The 20,510-nt window shown below is 34.7% G+C and overlaps 1 long non-coding RNA gene across 1 annotated transcript in view; it reads left to right on the forward strand.

Annotated features, from left to right (window-relative positions):
- The window catches only part of LOC309667022, a 398,987-nt gene that overhangs the window by 23,332 nt on the left and 355,145 nt on the right, over positions 1-20,510 (forward strand). The window lies entirely within an intron of this gene.

Genomic DNA, 20,510 nt, shown 5'->3' on the forward strand with positions numbered 1-20,510 from the left:
AAGGAGATCAAATTCCTATGGAGTAGATTTATGATCCAATATGAAAAATTTTTGTACTTTGAGATGCAGTCCCCAAAGTCAAGAAGGATTTGATGTCAGAATGTTTTTAAATCATTTCCTAGAGGAGATCTAATACAAGTGCCTGGAAACGCTAGGGCTCCAACAAACGGAGTTAAATTTCAGATTAATTTGCACTGATATCAAGGAGTATTAGGTGATTTAACCATCATTAGTTTCAAATTGTTATACAGATTAAGTAGCTATTTTATCCTAAATGCAAACACAGTGGCAAAACACAGAACTATTATTTAATTGTTTTAAATAGGCTGTAATTTTGAATATTTTTAGTATGACAGATTTTCTCAACCTCTCTGAAATAAGCAATGCTGCAAATATGTGAACAAAAATCAGTTAGTGCAAACACACCATTACACCATAGAAAAGAAAGCTTCCCCAGATACGGGCTTTCTGCAACTACAGATCTACGTGGACTTTCTAACAAATTTCTTAGCTTACAAGACATCAGAGGCCAAAGGGACTGTGAAAGATAATCTAGTCTTGCACCCTTATTTTACACCGGATGTATCTGAGTGGATAAGTGGATTATTACACAGCTGTTTGAAGGAAGAGATTATGTAAGAATACAGGACTCTGTCTTCTACAACAATATTGTTTCCACCAGACCATCTCATGTCTACATGACCATAGAAAAGCAAAGTGGTAGAGTGTATGTGAAATTTTTTGCCATCCTTGAATGACAATTTGAAGGACTCCATGATTACTATAATATTTTAAAAAATAAAACTAGGTAAAAACCAAATTGTTCTTGGGTGTTACATACAATACCAGCCACTTTTTTTTCTATTTTTGTTGTTTTATTTTTACTGATGGTTCATGGAACTTATTTTTACTGTTTCTCTAACCTTGAAACTATCTTTTAGAAAGCGTTGTTTTCTGATCTTTGTTGTTTTCACTTAGGGTGCAGTAATTGTGAATACTTTGTTAAGATCTGAAAAGGAATATCTGAGGCATTGTGACAAAGCTATTAAGAGCTATTACATCTATACCATCAAATTACTCTATTAGACATACACATTTTCATGCTAAGCCTAAAAATGTGATTAAGACCACCAGAATGAGAACCAAGAGGACAAATCTAATTGTTGTACTTATATCAGTATTAAAGATTGCACTGTTGAACTGTTGAAATGTTGCACGTTAGTAGAAATGTAAATTGGTGCAGCCACTATGAAAAAGAGTATGGAGGTTCCTCCAAAAATTAAAAATAGAACTACCATATGATCCAGTAATTCTACTTCTGGATATTTATCTGAAGGAAGTAAAATCATTATCTCAAAGAGATATCTGCACTCCCATGTTAAATGCTGCATTATGTACAATAGCCAAGACATGGAAACAACCTAAGAGGCCACTGACAGATAAATGGATAAAGAAACTGCATATATATATATATATATATAAATATATATATATATATATTTATATATATATATACATTCAGCCATAAAAAGAAGGAAATTCTGCCATTTGTGACAATATGGATGGAACTTGAAACATTATGCTATGTGAGATAAGTCAGTCAGAGAAAGACAAATCCTTGTATGACTTCACTGATATGTGGAATCTTAAGAAAACTGAATTCAGAGATACAGAAAACAGATTAGTGATTGCCAGAGGCAGGAGTTCAGGGTTGGACAAAATGGGTGAAGGCGGTCAAAGGTACAAACTCCCAGATATATGACAAGTCCTGAGGATGTAGGGTACAGCATGGTAAGTATAGTTAACAATACTGTATTGCACATTTGAAAGTTGCTAAGATAGATCTTAAAAGTTCTTATCACAAGAAAGAAAAAATTTGTAACTATGTCTCATGATGAATGTTAACTAAAAATTACTGTGGTAATCATTTCCCGATATATACATATATAAAATCATTTGGTTGTACACCTAAAACTAATCCAATATTATATGTCAATTATATCTCAATTTTTAAAAATTAAAATATATATGTGTAGCAATAGTTAAAATTTATTGAGTACCTAATGTGTGCCAAGCCCTTGTGAAGGACCTTATATATATATATATTTTTTTTCATTTAATTCTCAGCACAAAACTACAAGGTGGATAGCATTACTGCTCCAGGATGCAGTTGAAGAAAGAGAAGGTCAAAGAGAACTTGATCAAGATCATATTGCTCGGGAGTTCGGGGTTTTTGAGCGTGAGCCACCAATTCTTGCTTGGCCCAGCAATAAATCTTTCTCTGCTCAAAAAAAAGAAAGAAAGAAAGAAAAAAAGATCATACTGTGAACCAAAGACAGGTCAGCGTTCAGATCCTGGCAATCTGGTTCCAGAGCCTTTGCACTGAAGGAATACAATGGAAACTTATTAAGAACTTCACTTGGAGCAGATTTAGGACCAGTCTATCTTCTACTATGCAGATAACAACTTCATGAGATTTAAAAGCTCTTTTTCCAACAGCCTCATCAATTGCTTTCAATTTCTTATGCAAATGAATTTACAGATATGTAAATGCAAGCTCAAAGCAGAAATGCAATCCTGATAAATCTGTAACGAATGCAACCTTTATTAACAGTCTATGGTTCCAATGAGAACTCTTCCTATAATTTACAGCAGTGGTGTAATTATTCTATTTCCCATAAATGGCTACCATAGTGATACCAAGTTTGTAGCTTGTCACATGGATGACAGCACAAGTCATATATAGCTGTTCATTTTTAACAAGTCGGATATATTGTGGGTATTCCCTAGCAATAACATTATGAAATATATTTATGAATGTATGGGGACATTTACTTAATGGCACAAATTAAAACATTAAATAAGAAGTAAATATGATAAACAATGAACTGCAGCATGCAAATAAAATGTTGTTATACATTTTGTCATTTTTGCCTTGCTACCTCTATACTTATCCATTTGTGCCATGTTTTTAGTTAATGTCTGAGTGACAAATGTCACCACAATTAATCCTCCTGTGAAGAGAACTATTTCTATCAATGTAGTTATGAAGGGAAGAATGATATCTGGAAATACTTTGGAGTCCTATTTCTGAAATATTGGTATTAAATACCAAAGAATGGCTTAATTATCTTATGTCATTATTTTACTTCAAAGTCTAAAATATTGATAATGAAGTGATTCACAGAGAGTGATGACAGTAACCTTTTACCTTTGTTATGTCTTGAAAGGTCACTTGGTTTTATGGACTTCTGTGGGCACTTGTTTCAAGTAATTGTGTACTATACATCAGTGAAATCAGATGTATAATGCCAGAAGAGAAAAAATGCTCCAGCCTAATTTTACCCTATGTCTTCTAGACTGAAGGTCACAATGATGTGTTTTCACATTCACTTAGTTTGCTCAAACAATTACATCTTGGATACCTTCAAGATGACAGAAAATGGTGTAATGAATCTTAAGTTTGTGATCCTCATGTTTGCCCCATAACACTGTGTTTTCTTCTGTCTTATTGCTCTGTAATTGTCTATTTACTAATTTAGAGGGCCTATCTCCCCCTAAATTATAAGTTCCTTGAGATGATGACTGTGTCTTCTTCCTCTTTGAATCTTCATGTTCCTCTTTGGATTTTCAATACAGGCACATTACCTTGAACACAGTAGGCATGTAACATCCATTTGTGGAGTGAAGAAAGGAAAAAAAGAGGGAGAGAGGGAAAGAGTGATGGAAGGGAGGGAGAGAGGGAGGGGAGGAAGGAAAGAAGGAAGGGAGGAAGGAAGGAGGGAAGGAAGGAGGAATGAATTCTGCGGCATCCTCTTCTTAAACTAACAGACTCCATCCTTGTAGTCCTAGCAATGACATACATATGAAGGAAATGTGAATTCTAGATGAAGATATCACACAGATACAATTGATACCAACAAAAGACATCAGCACAATGTTCTGCTGCTATGAAACTTAGAGAAAATTCCTCTGGTTACAGTGTACTTGGAGTTCTATTTAATTAGGTTAATCAAGCATGAGATCATACTGATCATTTTTTTTTCTTTTTATACATCTTTATTGGAGTATAATTGCTTCACAATGCTGTGTTAGTTTCTGTTGTACAGCAAAGTGAATCAGCCATATGAATACATATGTCCCCACATCCCCTCCCTCTTGAGCCTCCCTCCCCCCTCCCTATCCCACCCCTCTAGGTTGTTGCAAAGCACCAAGCTGATCTCCCTGTGCTATGCTGCTGCTTCCCACTAGCCGTCTATTTTTCATTTGGTAGTGTATATATGTTGATGTTTCTCTCACTTCCCCCTCCCCCGCCCCGCATCCTCAAGTCCATTCTCTATGTCTGCATGATTTCAAAATACTCAAGTAGTGTTTATTAAGTGTCTAGCACAAGTCTGATATTATGCTATCCACTGAAAGAAAAGCAAAAGAAGTTGTGCAATCATCCATTCATTCAGCATTTATTATTTAGTAATTTGCTAGATGTGTTGAACACTTTTCCTGCCCTTGAGATAATTACATTGTTCCTGGGAAACCAAAGCCTGCAAGTGTAAAATAGGACACTGAGAACACTGGGATAAATATAAGCATTTAATGATAAAGGTAGTATTAGCCAACATTTAGTAAGTGCTTACTATGTGTCAGTCAAGGTGTCAAGCATTATACATGCATTAGTTTATTTAATGTTCACTGTACTTTATACTCATGTCATTGAAATACCCATTTTATAGCTGAGAAGTCTCAGCCCAAAGCATTTAAATAATTTGCCAAAGACATCAGCAATTAATTTGAACCAGTGGTCTTTCTAGCTCCGAAATTCATGCACTTAAACATTATGCTCTACTGTCTCTGGTCACCTGCCTAAATTTTTGGAAGTAGACAATATACTCTAAGGAATAGAGATTCTGTTTTGGCTAAAATTAATTTTTTTTAAGTTTCATGGAATAGACAAAACTTGAGATACAGGTCCTGAAGTGTGGGAATGATTTATATTATTTGAATAAATAGAAGAAAGAATTGGTAATATCAAAGTGAAAGTGTGGAATAGTAAATCCAAAAACGTCAATGCAGATTTATGTGAAATGATGAGATCTGTCTAGGAGCAGGTAATTTAACGGGATGGACGCTTTTGGACCATGAGTCTACCAAGACCAATGGATATGCTCAAGGTGGCAACCTAAAACTAATGAACCACCATCTTCCCCTCCTCCATCAGCCCTTTCTTAATGACACCAAGTTCTGTTCACTTAGCTTTTGAATCAGTTTTCTCCTTTCCATGTCCATCAACAAAACCTTAGCTCCCAACTACATAATTTCTTCCTCAGATTTGTGCTCCAACATAACTTACTTTCATGCAAAGTATTAAATCTCTCTCTAATCCTAAGTTTTCCTATTAGAGAAGCGAATAGGAGAATAAAACCTGTTTCAAGGCTAGTATGTGCATTGAATAAAACAGTACATGTAAAGTACATAGCTCAGTACTATTTGCCTGGCACATAGTATGAACTCAATAAATATTAGTTTTGCTATCTTCTTATCTCATCTTTTTATAATGTCTCCTCTGTTACCTATCTCCTAAAATACTGCTAGAGTTAATGTTTCCCAAAATGCACATCTCATCATTTCAGTTTGCTGCTTTAAAATTTTCCAGTGAGAGGACCTTCAAGATGGCAGAGGAGTAAGATGTGGAGATCACCTTCCTCCCCACAAATACATCAAAAATACATCTACATGTGGAACAACTCCTACAGAACACCTACTGAACGCTGGCAGAAGACCTCAGACTTCCCAAAAGGCAAGGCACTCCCCACGTACTTGGCCGTGTGGCTGACAGTGTCTTGGTGCTCCAGGTGGGTGTCAAGCCTATGCCTCTGAGGTGGGAGAGCCAAGCTTAGGACATTGGACCACCGGAGACCTAATGGCCCCATGTAATATCACTCGATGAGAGCTCTCCCAGAGATCTCCGTCTCAACACTAAGACCCAGCTCCACTCAATGACCAGCAAGCTCCAGTGCTGGACAGCACATGCCAACCTAGCAAGGAACACAACCCCATCCGTTAGCAGAGAGGCTGCCTAACATCATACTAAGTTCACAGACACCCCAAAACACACCACCAGACGTGGTCCTGCCCACCAGAAAGACAAGATCCAGACTCATCCACCAGAACACAGGCACAAGTCCCCTCCACCAGGAAACCTACACAACCTACTGAACCAACCTTAGCCACTGGGGCAGACACCAAAAACAACGGGAACTACAAACCTGCAGCTTGTGAAAAGGAGACCCCAAACACAGTAAGTTAAGAAAAATGAGAAGACAGAGAAATATACAGCAGATGAAGAAGCAAGGTAAAAACCTACCAGACCAAACAAATGAAGAGGAAATAGGCAGTCTACCTGAAAAAGAATTCAGAGTAATGATAGTAAAGATGATCCAAAATCTTGGAAATAGAATGGAGAAAGTACAAGAAACGTTTAACAAGGACCTAGAAGAACTAAACAGCAAGCAAACAATGATGAACAACACAATAAATGAAATTAAAAATTCTCTAGAAGGAATCAATAGCAGAATAACTGAGGCAGAAGAACGGATAAGTGACCTGGAAGATAAAATAGTGGGAATAACTACCACAGAGCAGAATAAAGAAAAAAGAATGGAAAGGAATCGAGGACAGTCTCAGAGACCTCTGGGACAACATTCGAATTGTACCAACATTGTACATGTTGGTACAACATGGTAAATGTACCAACATTCGAATTATAGGGTTCCCAGAAGAAGAAGAGAAAAAGAAAGGGACTGAGAAAATATTTGAAGAGATTATAGGTGAGAACTTCCCCAATATGGGAAAGGAAAGAGTTAATCAGGTCCAGGAAGCGGAGAGAGCCTCATAAAAGATAAATCCAAGGAGAAACACACCAAGACACATATTAATCAAGCTATCAAAAATTAAATACAAAGAAAAAATATTAAAAGCAGCAAGGGAAAAACAACAAATAACATACAAGGGAATCCCCATAAGGTTAACAGCTGACCTTTCAGCAGAAACTCTGCAAGCCAGAAGGGAGTGGCAGGAAATATTTAAAGTGATGAAAGGGAAAAACCTACAACCAAGATTACTCTACCCAGCAAGGATCTCATTCAGATTCGATGGAGAAATTAAAACCTTTACAGACAAGCAAAAGCTAAGAGAATTCAGCACCACCAAACCAGCTTTACAACAAATGCTAAAGGAACTTCTCTAGGCAGGAAACACAAGAGAAGGAAAAGACCTACAATAACAAACCCAAAACAATTAAGAAAATGGTAATAAGAACATACATATCGATAATTACCTTAAATGTAAATGGATTAAATACTCCAACCAAAAGACATAGACTGGCTGAAGGGATACAAAAACAAGACCTGTATATATGCTGTCTACAAGAGACCCGCTTCAGACCTAAGGACATATACAGACTGAAAGTTAGGGAATGGAAAAAGATATTCCATGCAAATGGAAATCAAAAGAAAGCTGGAGTAGCAATTCTCATATCAGACAAAATAGACTTTAAAATAAAGACTATTATAAGAGACAAAGAAAGACACTACATAATGATCAGGGATCAATCCAAGAAGATATAACAATTGTAAATATTTATGCACCCAACATAGGAGCATCTCAATACATAAGGCAAATGCTAACAGCCATAAAAGGGGAAATCGACAGTAACACAATCATAGTAGGGGACTTTAACACCCCACTTTCACCAATGGAAACATCAACCAAAATGAAAATAAATAAGGAAACACAAGCTTTAAATGATACATTAAACAAGATGGACTTAATTGAAATTTATAGGACATTCCATCCAAAAAGAACAGAATACATTTTCTTCTCAAGTGCTCATGGAACATTCTCTATGACAGATCATTTCCTGGGTCAGAAATCAAGCTTTGGTAAATTTAAGAAAATTGAAATCATACCAAGTATCTTTTCCAACCACAACACTAGAGACTAGATATCAATTACAGGAAAAAAACTGTAAAGAATACAAACACATGGAGGCTAAACAATATGCTACTAAATAGCCAAGAGATCACTGAAGAAATCAAAGAGGAAATCAAAAAATACCTAGAAACAAATGACAAAACACGACGGCCCAAAACCTATGGGATGCAACAAAAACAGTTCTAAGAGGGAAGTTTATAGCAATACAATCCTACCTCAAGAAACAAGAAAAATCTCAAATAGACAACCTAACCTTACACCTAAAGCAATTAGAGAAACAAGAACAGAATACCCCCCAAAGTTAACAGAAGGAAAGAAAATCATAAAGATCAGATCAGAAATAAATGAAAAAGAAATGAAGGAAACAATAGCAAAGATCCATAAAACTAAAAGCTGGTTCTTTGAGAAGATAAACAAAATTGATAAACTATTAGCCAGACTCATCAGAAAAAAAGGGAGAAGACTCAAATCAACAGAGTTAGAAATGAAAAAGGAGAAGTAACAACTGACTCTGCAGAAATACAAAGGATCATGAGAGATTACTACAAGCAACTATATGTCAATAAAATTGACAACCTGGCAAAAATGGACAAATTCTTAGAAAAGCACAACCTTCTGAGACTGAACCAGGAAGAAATAGAAAATATAAACAGACCAATCACAAGCACTGAAATTGAAAGTGTGATTAAAAATCTTCCAACAAACAAAAGCCCAGGACCAGATGGCTTCACAGGCGAATTCTATCAAACATTTAGAGAAGAGCTAACACTTATCCTTCTCAAACTCTTCCAAAATATAGCAGAGGGAAGAACACTCCCCAACTCATTCTACGAGGCCACCATCACCCTGATACCAAAACCAGACAAAAATGACACAAAAAAAGAAAACTACAGGACAATATACTGATGAACATAGATGCAAAAATCCTCAACAAAATACTAGCAAACAGAATCCAGCAGCACATTAAAAGGATCATACACCATGATCAATTGGGGTTTATAACAGGAATGCAAGGATTTTTCAATATACACAAATCAATCAATGTGATACACCATATTAACAAATTGAAGGAGAAAAAACATATGATCATCTCAATAGATGCAGAAAGAAAAAGCTTTTGACAAAATTCAACACCCATTTATAATAAAAACTCTCCAGAAAAGTAGGCATAGAGGAAACTTACCTCAACATAATAAAGGAGATATATGACAAACCCACAGCCAACATCATTCTCAATGGTGAAAAACTGAAACCGTTTCCACTAAGATCAGGAACAAGTCAAGGTTGCCCACTCTCACCACTATTATTCAACATAGTTTTGTAAGTTTTAGCCACAGCAATCAGAGATGTAAAAGAAACAAGAGGAATCCAAATCAGAAAAGAAGTAAAACTGTCACTGTTTGCAGATGACCTGATACTATACATAGAGAATCCTAAAGATGTTACCAGAAAACTACTAGAGCTAAACAATGAACTTGGTAAAGTAGCAAGATACAAAATTTGTACACAGAAATCTCTTGCATTCCTATACACTAATGATGAAAAATCTGAAAGAGAAATTAAGGAAACACTCCCATTTACCATTGCAACAAAAAGAAAAAAATACCTAGGAATAAACCTACCTAAGGAGACAAAAGACCTGTATGCAGAAAACTATAAGACACTGATGAAAGAAATTAAAGATGATACAAACCAATGGAGATATACCATGTTCTTGGATTGGAAGAATCAGAATTGTGAAAAAGACTATACTACCCAAAGCAATCTACAGATTCAATGCAATCCTTATCAAACTACCAATGGCATTTTTCACAGAACTAGAACAAAAAATTTCACAATTCGTATGGAAACACAAAAGACCCCGAATAGACAAAGCAATCTTCAGAAACAAAAATGGAGCTGGAGGAATCAGGCTCCCTGATTTCAGACTATACTACAAAGCTACAGTGCTCAAGACAGTATGGTACTGGCACAAAAACAGAAATATAGATCAATGGAACAGGATAGAAAGCCCAGAGATAAACCCACGCACATATGGTCACCTTATCTTTGATAAAAGAGGCAAGAATATACAATGGAGAAAAGACAGCCTCTTCCATAAGTGGTGCTGGGAAAACTGGACAGCCACATGTAAAAGAATGAAATCAGAACACTCCCTAACACCATACACAAAAATAAACTCAAAATGGATTAAAGACCTAAATGTAAGGCCAGACACTATAAAACTCTTAGAGGAAAGCATAGGAAGAACACTCTATGACTTAAATCACAACAAGATCCCTTTTGACCCACCTTCTAGAGAAATGGAAATAAAAACAAAAATAAACAAATGGCACCTAATGAAACTTAAAAGCTTTTGCACATCAAAGGAAACCACAAACAAGACGAAAAGACAACCCTCAGAATGGGAGAAAATATTTGCTAACTAAGCAACTGACAAAGGATTACTCTCCAAAATATACAAGCAGCTCATGCAGCTCAATATCAAAAAAACAAACAACCCAATCCAAAAATGGGCAGACGACCTAAATAGACATTTCTCCAAAAAAGATATACAGATTGCCAACAAACACATGAAAGGATGATCAACATCACTAATTATTAGAGAAATGCAAATCAAAACTACAATGAGCTATCACCTCACACTGGTCAGAATGACCATCAACAAAAAATCTACAAACAATAAATGCTGAAGAGGGTGTGGAGAAAAGGGAGCCCTCTTGCACTGTTGGTGGGAGTGTAAACTAACACAGCCACTATGGAGAACAGTATGGAGGTTCCTTTAAAAACTAAAAATAGAACTACCATATGACCCAGCAATCCCACTACTGGGCATATACCCTGAGAAAACCGTAATTCAAAAAGAGTCATGGACCACAATGTTCATTGCAGCACTATTTACAATAGCCAGGACATGGAAACAACCTAAGTGTCCATCGTTAGATGAATGGATAAAGAAGATATGGCACATATATACAATGAAATATTACTCAACCATAAAAAAACTGAAATTGAGTTATTTGTAGTGAGGTGGATGGACCTAGAGTCTGTCATACAGAGTGAAGTAAGTCAGAAAAAGAAAAATAAATACCGTATGCTAACACATATATATGTAATCTAAAAAAAAAAAAAAAAAAAAGGTTCTGAAGAACCTATGGGCAGGACAGTAGTAAAGATACAGACATAGAGAATGGACTTGAGGACACAGGGAGGGGGAAGGGTAAGCTGGGACGAAGTGAGAGATTGGCAATGACATATATACCCGACCAAATTAAAATAGATAGCTAGTGGGAAGCAGCCCCATAGCACAGGGAGATCAGCTCTGTGCTTTGTGACCACCTAGAGGGGTGGAATAGGGAGGGTGGGAGGGAGACGTAAGAGGGAGGGGATATGGGGATATATGTATACGTATAGCTGATTCACTTTGTTATACAGCAGCAACTAACACAACAAAGTAAAGCAATTATACTCCAATAAAGACGTTAAATACATAAATAAATAAGAGTAAAACAATTTTTTTTAATTAAAATAAAAACTTCCAGTGATTTCTCATTGCATTCAGGATGAAATTCAAACTGCTTAGTCTGGTACTAGCCTTGTAGGCCATTCATTCATTGGTAGATTAGTTTAATTTTAAAAATAAGTAAGCCCCTCCTATGCGCCAGGAACTATTCTAGATGTGCAAACAAAAACAACTACAAACTTGGTAATTCAAGGTCTAGAGCTCAAGATGAAGTTCTGGACTAGAAATAGTTTGGGGTTCATCATCATTAGGGTGAAACTATGGGTCTGGTTGAGATTGCTGATGGAGAACATGAAGCTTGAGAAGAAAAAAGGGTCAAGAATAAAACCTTTGAGATAACCAACATTTGATGTGATGTTGATCAGGATAGACAAAGAAGAGTTCATGAAGGAAATTAGAAGGAACAATTGGGAGAAATAGAATGGGAACATATGAGGCTGACATTAAAGTCAACGAGGAGGAAGAAAGGAAGGGGAGAGTAGTCAACGACATAGGTAAGTAGACCCTGCAATGAGAAAGCCATCAGTAATGTGTGCCCTGGCAAGGGTAGAAACCTACCTGCAACAGCTAGAAAAGAGAATAGCAGGTGAAACAATGAAAGCAAGGTTATGGGCTATATTCTTAGGTGCTTCTTGGTGAAATGAAAGAGATACATCCCTCTATGCCCACCCCTGCATCTCCACACAGCCAAGAGCAGAATTTTCTTTAAAGAAAGACTTAATTTGCCAGGAGCTTTCAACCCTGACTGCTAATTAGAATCACTTCAAGATAGTTTAAGAAATAATGACACTGTGCCAAAATTCTTATCCAGTTGATTTTGAAATAGATCTGACATTAATATTGTTTTAAAGCTTCAAAAGTGATTCGAATTTGCAGCCAGGTTTAAGGACCATTGTCATAGGCAGCAAGGAAGAAACGAATCACAAGCCTTCTGGTTATCTCATGAAAGAAATGGGTAGAATCCTGTTGCGTGGCAGGGACTTTGAGTAATAATAACTAATATGTTTTATGCGTTTATGCTGCACTGTGTCCAGGAGTTGATGTACACCATCTTAACGTATCCTTACCATCACCCTGTGAGTATGAGTATGATAATCATCCCCATTATATGGCTGTGGAAACTGAGGCTCAGGAAGGTTAGGACTTTAGCCAACGTTAGCCAGCTGGTAAGAGCAGAGCCAGGTTTCACAGAACCCAGTCTGTTGATTCCAGTTTCCTGTATGCCTAACCTGCTCAATCCCACCACAAAAGCACTGTGGTTGACAACACAGAATAACCAAATAATTCATTCCTGTGACTATACAGACAAAAGCAAAAAGCCAGAAGTGAAAAGTTAAGACTAACAACACAAACCAACTCTACTGTAGTTTCTACTAGAACATTCAGAAGTACTATGTTGTTAATTTCCAAAGTTATCCTTACATCATTTACTTGGCTAACTCTAGACTGCAGAAATTTAATTAGCAGGTCCAACACAATCCAGATAAACCGCTAGACAGATAATTAATTTTGCTTAAACTAACACTGAACCTGAATGGCACTTCTATTCTACCTTCCTAAGTGACCCAAAACCGAACGAATGTGATGACATAAACTTAAATAATGATTTAGTAGAGCAATTACCAAAAGTTAAAAATTTCTCCTAAATGATCTGCATGATAGAGAGTCCTAAATTTGCATATAAGTGAAAGTTTATAAATTATTCAAGACAGGTGAGTGGAAGAGTATCACCAGCCGCCCTAAATTGTAACTCATTGTAACTAAAATTCATTGCATGGCGCACACACATACAAATCACGCCTGTCCTCAAGGAGTAGACATAAATGTGTTAGCATGTGTGTGTATGTGTGCAGTATTCACATGTTCCCTAACATGGAAGAGCTTAGGTCAATCACAGCATCTACAGCCACAGCATTTTAGGGGCTAAGTAAACAATGGATACTTTTTTAATTTGTAAGTGACAGGATGAAGAATATTGTGGATTTTCCCCACCAGACTATAACAATATTAAGGTAAATCAAATTTTGCACCTCATTTATTTAACAATGTCATTTTTCAGTTGCTATGGGGTTTTTTAGCCTCTCAGAACACAAGGCTGCACAAATTTCCCAGAACTTATTTTTGCAAAGAAAAAAAATTGTTACCTCTTGAACACTTAATTATAATTGGTTATGCTTCTTTTCTTTTATTAAGAGATAATTTATGAAAGACTATTTCAAGATTGTCTAAAACGCTGCCTTTGGAAAGACTGAAGCAAGGGAATGTAATCACTATGTAATGTAATCAGAATATGTAATTAACATATAATCATAAAAGAAGAAAGTAGTCTCACAGCATCTGTGCCTCAAAGTCAACAACAGAACTGTATTTAAAAGGCTATATATGTTTTAAAAAAATATTTTTAATGAAGATAATACGGTTTTTTATAAAATATTTTCTCAATCTTTTTTTTTTTAACTTCAAACAGAAAATTTAAAAATTTGACCCAGAACTTAGTACCGGAAGGATACTGCCTCTGGTTTTCAAATCGGTTCACACACCCCTCCATATTCCCCAGCTCCCACTGAGCTCCCAATCATTCTCCATCCCAAATGTTTCTCCAGTCACATCCTCCTCCATCTACCCCATACATTTCTTCTTTCTCTTGAGTCTTTGTTTGCTACTGAGGGCCATCCTCCAAAACCAAGACTTTGTTATTTTTAATTTCTGGTCAATTTTTTTCCTAGTTAAGGATCCATAAGAACATAGAGAAAGGCAATCATGGAAAATCACTGAGGATGGGGAGGTCACATAATTTTGTACCCCAAATCCATGACAAAATACAGGGCAAGAGACAAATTTGATTGAGTGATAAAGGTAATACTAAGAATCGTAATAGCAAACAAAGTTCAGAATCAAGTGCCTTTTATACATTCTCCTAGTTGTAGACATGAGGTGGTTTAAAATTTATTTCTTTGAAAAAAATGCAACAAACTTCTTGTACATATCTCCTTGGATACATGTGTGAAGCTTCTTTAAGGCAGGTACCTAGCAGAGTTGCTAGGTGGTAGGGTGTACAAATATTCCAGACAGCTACGTACTACTCAAAGCCTTTCCAGAGTGGTTTTAACAGTTAAATGGTTGGGGGAATTCCTTTTCCTTAATCCTTGCCAACTCAATATACTCTAACATTTTAATTTTTGCCAATCGAATGTGTCAGAAAGGGTTCTTTGTTTCTTCAGTTTGTATTTCTCAAATTATTAATAAAGTTAAATTTCCTTTTATAGGTGTGTTGACCAATTTGATTTCCTCTTCTCATTGCTGTCCAGATTCGTGTGTTTAGTTTTCTAGAGAGTTTTCTGTCTCTTTCTTATGGATTTCTAGAATTTCCTTCTATCTTTATATTAAAGATATTAATTATATAGCATTAATATATGTTAAATTTTTTTCTCAGTTTTCACACTCCTTTAACTACATATTATGTTTGTTATTGTATAAATTAAAGCTTTAATTTTGATGTGGTCAAATTTATAAATCTTCTTTTTTGTACCTTGTTTAAGACATCTTTTTTTATTCCCAGGTGATAAATCTATCTCCTGTATTTTCTTCTAATGGTTTCAAATTTTTGGTTTTCATCTTTACGCATTTAATCCACACAGAACTCATTTGTATAGATAGAGTGAAAAAGGGAACTAATTCTATTTTTTCCATATTGAAAGCCATTTATCTCTTTATCATGTATTAAACAGTCCATCTTCTGCCCACTGAATTGTAACAGCACCTCTCATGTAAGTTCCCACATAAGATAAATCCTCTACTAGACATTATATTCTGTACCATTCAGTCATTTGTTCTTATTCCAAAACCACATCATTTTATATTGTTTTATATTGTATCATATTTTTAATTAAGCTTTATATTATCTTGGAACTTAACAGAATAATTGTCCTTTCTTTGTGCCTATTACCTTTGTTTAATTTTGCTTTTAGAATTATCTTATTTTTCAATTTTTTATTTTTCCATTTTAATTTTTGAATCTCTTTCTCAAATTCCAGAAACTTAGTTATGAGATTTTAATGTAATTGCATTGAATTTAAAAATTGATTTGGTGGGGAAATGGCATCTTCATTATTGTGAGTCTTCTCATTCATGAAAATGATACATTGTTTATTACTTTAAGCTGATTTCAATGTTTACATTACAAAGTTTTGTAATGTTTTCCATAACAATATAACATATCTTTTGCTAAATTTGTTCCTGGCTACCTCATAAATTTTATTGTCATGTGAATAGGATTTTCTTATTGATTGTATTTTAGAAATAGAAAATCTATTAATTGTGTATGTTAATCTTTTATATACCAACTTTCCTAAAATCTTTTAGTAGCTATAATTTCTGATTCTCTTGGACCATATATGTAGATAATCATTTGCAGTCTGCCTTTTTCTTTATAATTCTATAAATTGTAGTTCTATTTCTTATATTATCTTCTGGTTAGGTCCTCGAGAACAAGGTTGGATGATTATAATGAGCATCTTTGTTTTATAAAGTATATTAATGGAAAATGCTTTTAAGTTTTATCATTAAGTCTGAGGTTCATTATAACTTTTTGTTAGATGCTCTTGTTTAGTTTAAGAACTCTATCTCATATTCATAGTTTAATAAGAGCTTTCATCATAAATGAATATTGACTTTTATAGAATAATTTTTCTCCAACCGTTGAGACAGTTCTATTGATTTTGATCTGAATTTGTTAATATAGTGAATAATATTTAGAGATGTCTAATTTTTTTAAAAAACATTCTTGAATTCCTTAAATAAACAGTAGTTTGTCCTACAATTTTTTCTCTATACACTTATAGTCAATTTGCTAATATCTTACTTAGGAATTTTACATCAAGTTTCAAAACAAAATTTGTCTATAATTTTCTTTTCTTGTACTTTATCTAGTTTGGCTATCAAGATTATACTAGCATAGAATTGTTTTTATAAGAGAGACATCTCTTGTAAAGGTTCCATAAAACTTTCTTCTAAAATTTCCCGGGGCCTTTGTCCTGTCACTGCTTTGGGAAAGGACAGGGTAGGATTTTGACTATTAATTAATTTCTTTAATAATTACTTTTCTACTCAGGTCTTCTATTTCTCCTTGAGTACATTGCACTAATGTATATTTTTCTTGAAAGTCATGTGTTTTATCTATTTTTTCAAAATTTTGGAGAGTTATTCATAGTATACTCTGATGCTTCAAAACAACCTGTGTTGTTGCGTTCATTGCTTCAGTTTTGTCTTTACTATTTTGTTTTATTATCTTTCATTATTTCGTGCTATTATTTAATGATCATCTTCCTCTCTTAACTCTCTATTTTAAACATTTATTTTAAAGTCTCTTTCACATTTTTCTATTATTTCTTTTTCTAGAACTCTTTATTTTGTTAAATATTAGAGAGGGTAATATTATGAACCCCCATGTATTTGTCCTAGATTCAAAAATAATAAACTCTCGGCCAGTCTTTATTCATTTGTTACCCCCCATCCACTTTCTCCTACCCCTTGATTACTTTTAAACGATTCTCAGACATTATATCTTTGCATCCACACATATTTTAATATATATCTCTAAATGATAAAGACTCTTTTTAAAATGTAATCACCATAACATTGTCATACCTAAAGATTAAATATATACATATATATATTTGATATCACCAGATCCACTCAGTGTTCAATTTTCTTTACAGTCTCATAATTTTTTTATAGTTCTATTTTCAGTTGTTTATTAAGGTCCATGCACTGCAACTGGCTAATGTGTCTTAAATCTATTTTGATATATAGATTTCCTCTAACTTTCATGGTGTTGTCTGAAGAAACTGAATAGGTTGTCCTATAGAGCACCTCTTAATCTGGAATTTGCTAAATGCCTCCAGGTATTATTTTAAATACTAGAGTATTTTATACTCTTCTATATCTGCTATTCCCTGAAAATTGGTGGTTAGATCTAGGAACCTGATCATATTCAATATTTTGCTTGGCAAAAATTGTCCTATAGAGCACCTCTTAATCTGGAATTGTCCTATAGAGCACCTCTTAATCTGGAATTTGCTAAATGCCTCCAGATATTATTTTAAATACTAGAGTATTTTATACTCTTCTATACCTGCTATTTCCCGAAAATTGGTGGTTAGATCTAAGAATCTGATCATATTCAATATTTTGCTTGGCAAAAATACTTTATAATGTTATGGACCATGAAAGATTCTTAATGCCTGGTTGAATTTCTTTTTTTGATGTTATCGACTAGTGATAAAAATTGCCTAAGTCCACTCAAGTTGCATTTCCAAATGATAATTCTAAAATTTTATTATTCCTTTTGCAGTCATAAGCTTGAAATCAGCCCTCCTAGAAAGAGAATTTTTCTTCATCAATTATTTGGTTACCCTAGGGACAGTTCAAACAGAAAGGATAAAAATGTAAAAACGGTTGACTCCTTCCTTTTAACAGGTTTCGAATGAGCTGGTGTCCCAACAGCTTTGAAAGGTGACAAAGGAGGTACTTCCTTTTAATATCTTTATGAACTCATGCCTTTAAATATATTTGATATGTGCTGTCTTTCTTGGTCCTCAAATTGTTCCATCTCTGGCCTCTGGGAACTTTCTCAGTTTGGCTCTGAAGTCTCCTTGACATGTTACTTGGAGTCTTTGATAGTTCCCTTGTTTTCTGGCATGACAAGGTAGTCCAGGCTCTTGTAAATTTCCTGCTCCAGAACTCAGCCACTTTTACATGGATTTGTGGTTTCTTTTATTGGCAAATGGTATTTAGAAACCACAACCTGAGCCAAGAGATGTTCATTGCCCCTTGCCATTTGGTCCCCTCCCCGTCCCCACCACTGGCCTTTTTTATTAGCATAACTAGAAAATAATCTTTTAGATAAATATATCATGATGTTATACTGATATTTCTAGTTCAAATCCATAATTATAGAGTTTCCATTTAGCCTCATTAAGCTCACATCTGTATCATTTTTCCCCACATTGAAAACCTTGGTTCTCAATGACACAAAAATAAATATTCATTTTCTTTATCCTTCAATACACACAACAATCTTACAGTAATATTACCAATAAAAGTACACTTTAGTTCTTTTAGTCCTTACAGTTTATACCTCAAATGTAGTTCAATTACTTTTAAAAATAAGTTGGAATAATTCCTTTTTATGTAGTTATTGCTCTTTTATTCCTAATAATTTAGATGATAATTATCTAATTTACTGTCTATGGACCGTCTTGCTGTGTACCGAACCTTAAATGTACTAAAAATTTCTCTATGTAAGGTTATCTCTCAATCTTAAAGGAAACCCAGTAGTTGAGTGCTACCTTCCCTGGGACGTTTTCCAGTGTCTCTGCCAAGACCTTAAAAGTTTTGCTGGTTATGAACCATTTTTACATTAATTCATGGCTCTATGTTTTATTGCCTTTTAGCACAAATTCAGGGTTCCAACTCGCAAGGCAATTGTCTCCTCTCACAGTAAGGTATGAACTCCTGTCTTCCAAGATTATAAGCAAAGATCTTTCAGTTCTTATTGACAGACAGGACAGTGATGTCACAGCTTCTTCCATTGGGTAGGGAGCCTGTATCACCTCTTGGGTATGCGTGGGGCATCTTTCCTGACCTGTAAGTCCTGAGGTGAGTTTCCACACTGGAACCCACCTCTCACCACTACTTCTCTGCATACTGTGCCCTCTTCATTTTGCTACCTGGAGTTTTCTCATAAACTTGGTTTCTTAATATTTAAAAATAGCTTAGGTGGCAGTTTCTGTGTATTTTAAGTAGTAGTGGAGTTCCCTGCATCTATGAACACCACAACCTTGATCAGAAGTCTCAGAAATTAAACTTGTACAGATATGTTCACACAGTCCAGAAAACCCAGGTGAAATGTGGAAGTTTTCTTCATCCAGATATTTTGATATTTGTAAACATCTGAATAATTGAATTTTTCACCTGGACACTTGAGTTCATGTAGATATATATCCAGTTTAATTTCTGGTACTCATTTTAAACAGTTTTTAACCTTTTAATCTACGTCCTGCAATAATTTGACCTTGAGCTTGATACTTACACTCTCAGTGATTCAATGGGGACTGCCTTCTAGATGGTGTGACTTTAACTGATGCACTGATGCGCTACAGGCTAATAGATCCTACAAGTTTGAAAGCTTTTTCTCTGTACACCCAGCACAGTTTAGGGGTATTATCTTTTCCAGTTCCTTATTTAGTCAATTGTTGTTCTGAAGGAGACTTCAGGGCTCCTCAAGTGTCTCATTTGCATTTGTTATTAGGTTCCTCAAACTTAGCCCCCATCTCTTCTTAAAAGTTTAATTTTTCAGAAGAGAAAGAACCACATATTTTCAGCACTTTCTCCTTCTATGTCTTAAACCTATCTTAACACGATTTTTTAAAGATATTTTAAAATTAAATTTATCCCTCGGCAATTTGATTTGTAGGGTAAGGAGAGCAAAGTTTTACAAATGGAATACTTTTAAATAAATCATAATTAATTAACTATGCAAATATATCAAATAAATGTGGATACATAGATGACTAATTACCATTCAGAAAGGTTAGAAATTGTAATACTATTTTTTAGCTTGGTTAATATAATATTATAATTGGGGTTGCTTTGATCATAGGGAATGTCACAGACAATAATTTTTCAAGCTTGGCTGATTTTGAAATCATATGGTTATGAGTATTAGCAGCTTAATATAAAATGTGGTGCTGTCCACAAAGTTAAAAGAAAATTATTTTTGTCATAATAAGCTATATTAATTTAATTAGTTGTGCATATGGTTACATTTTTCATTTGAAAACGAAAGCAGAATGGTCGTTGATAGATCCAGTTTTTTAAAAAGAGAAAAAAGAATTCTTTGATATTTTAATTCTACAAGGAAAAATTTTTTGTCTCCTTAGGTTTTATTATTTCATATGTCCTAGTTTTTTTAAATGCCTGTTAATTCCTGTATCAT

Source organism: Balaenoptera physalus (assembly GCF_965194825.1).
Source record: "Balaenoptera physalus genome assembly, chromosome: 9".
Lineage (NCBI taxonomy): Eukaryota > Metazoa > Chordata > Mammalia > Artiodactyla > Balaenopteridae > Balaenoptera > Balaenoptera physalus.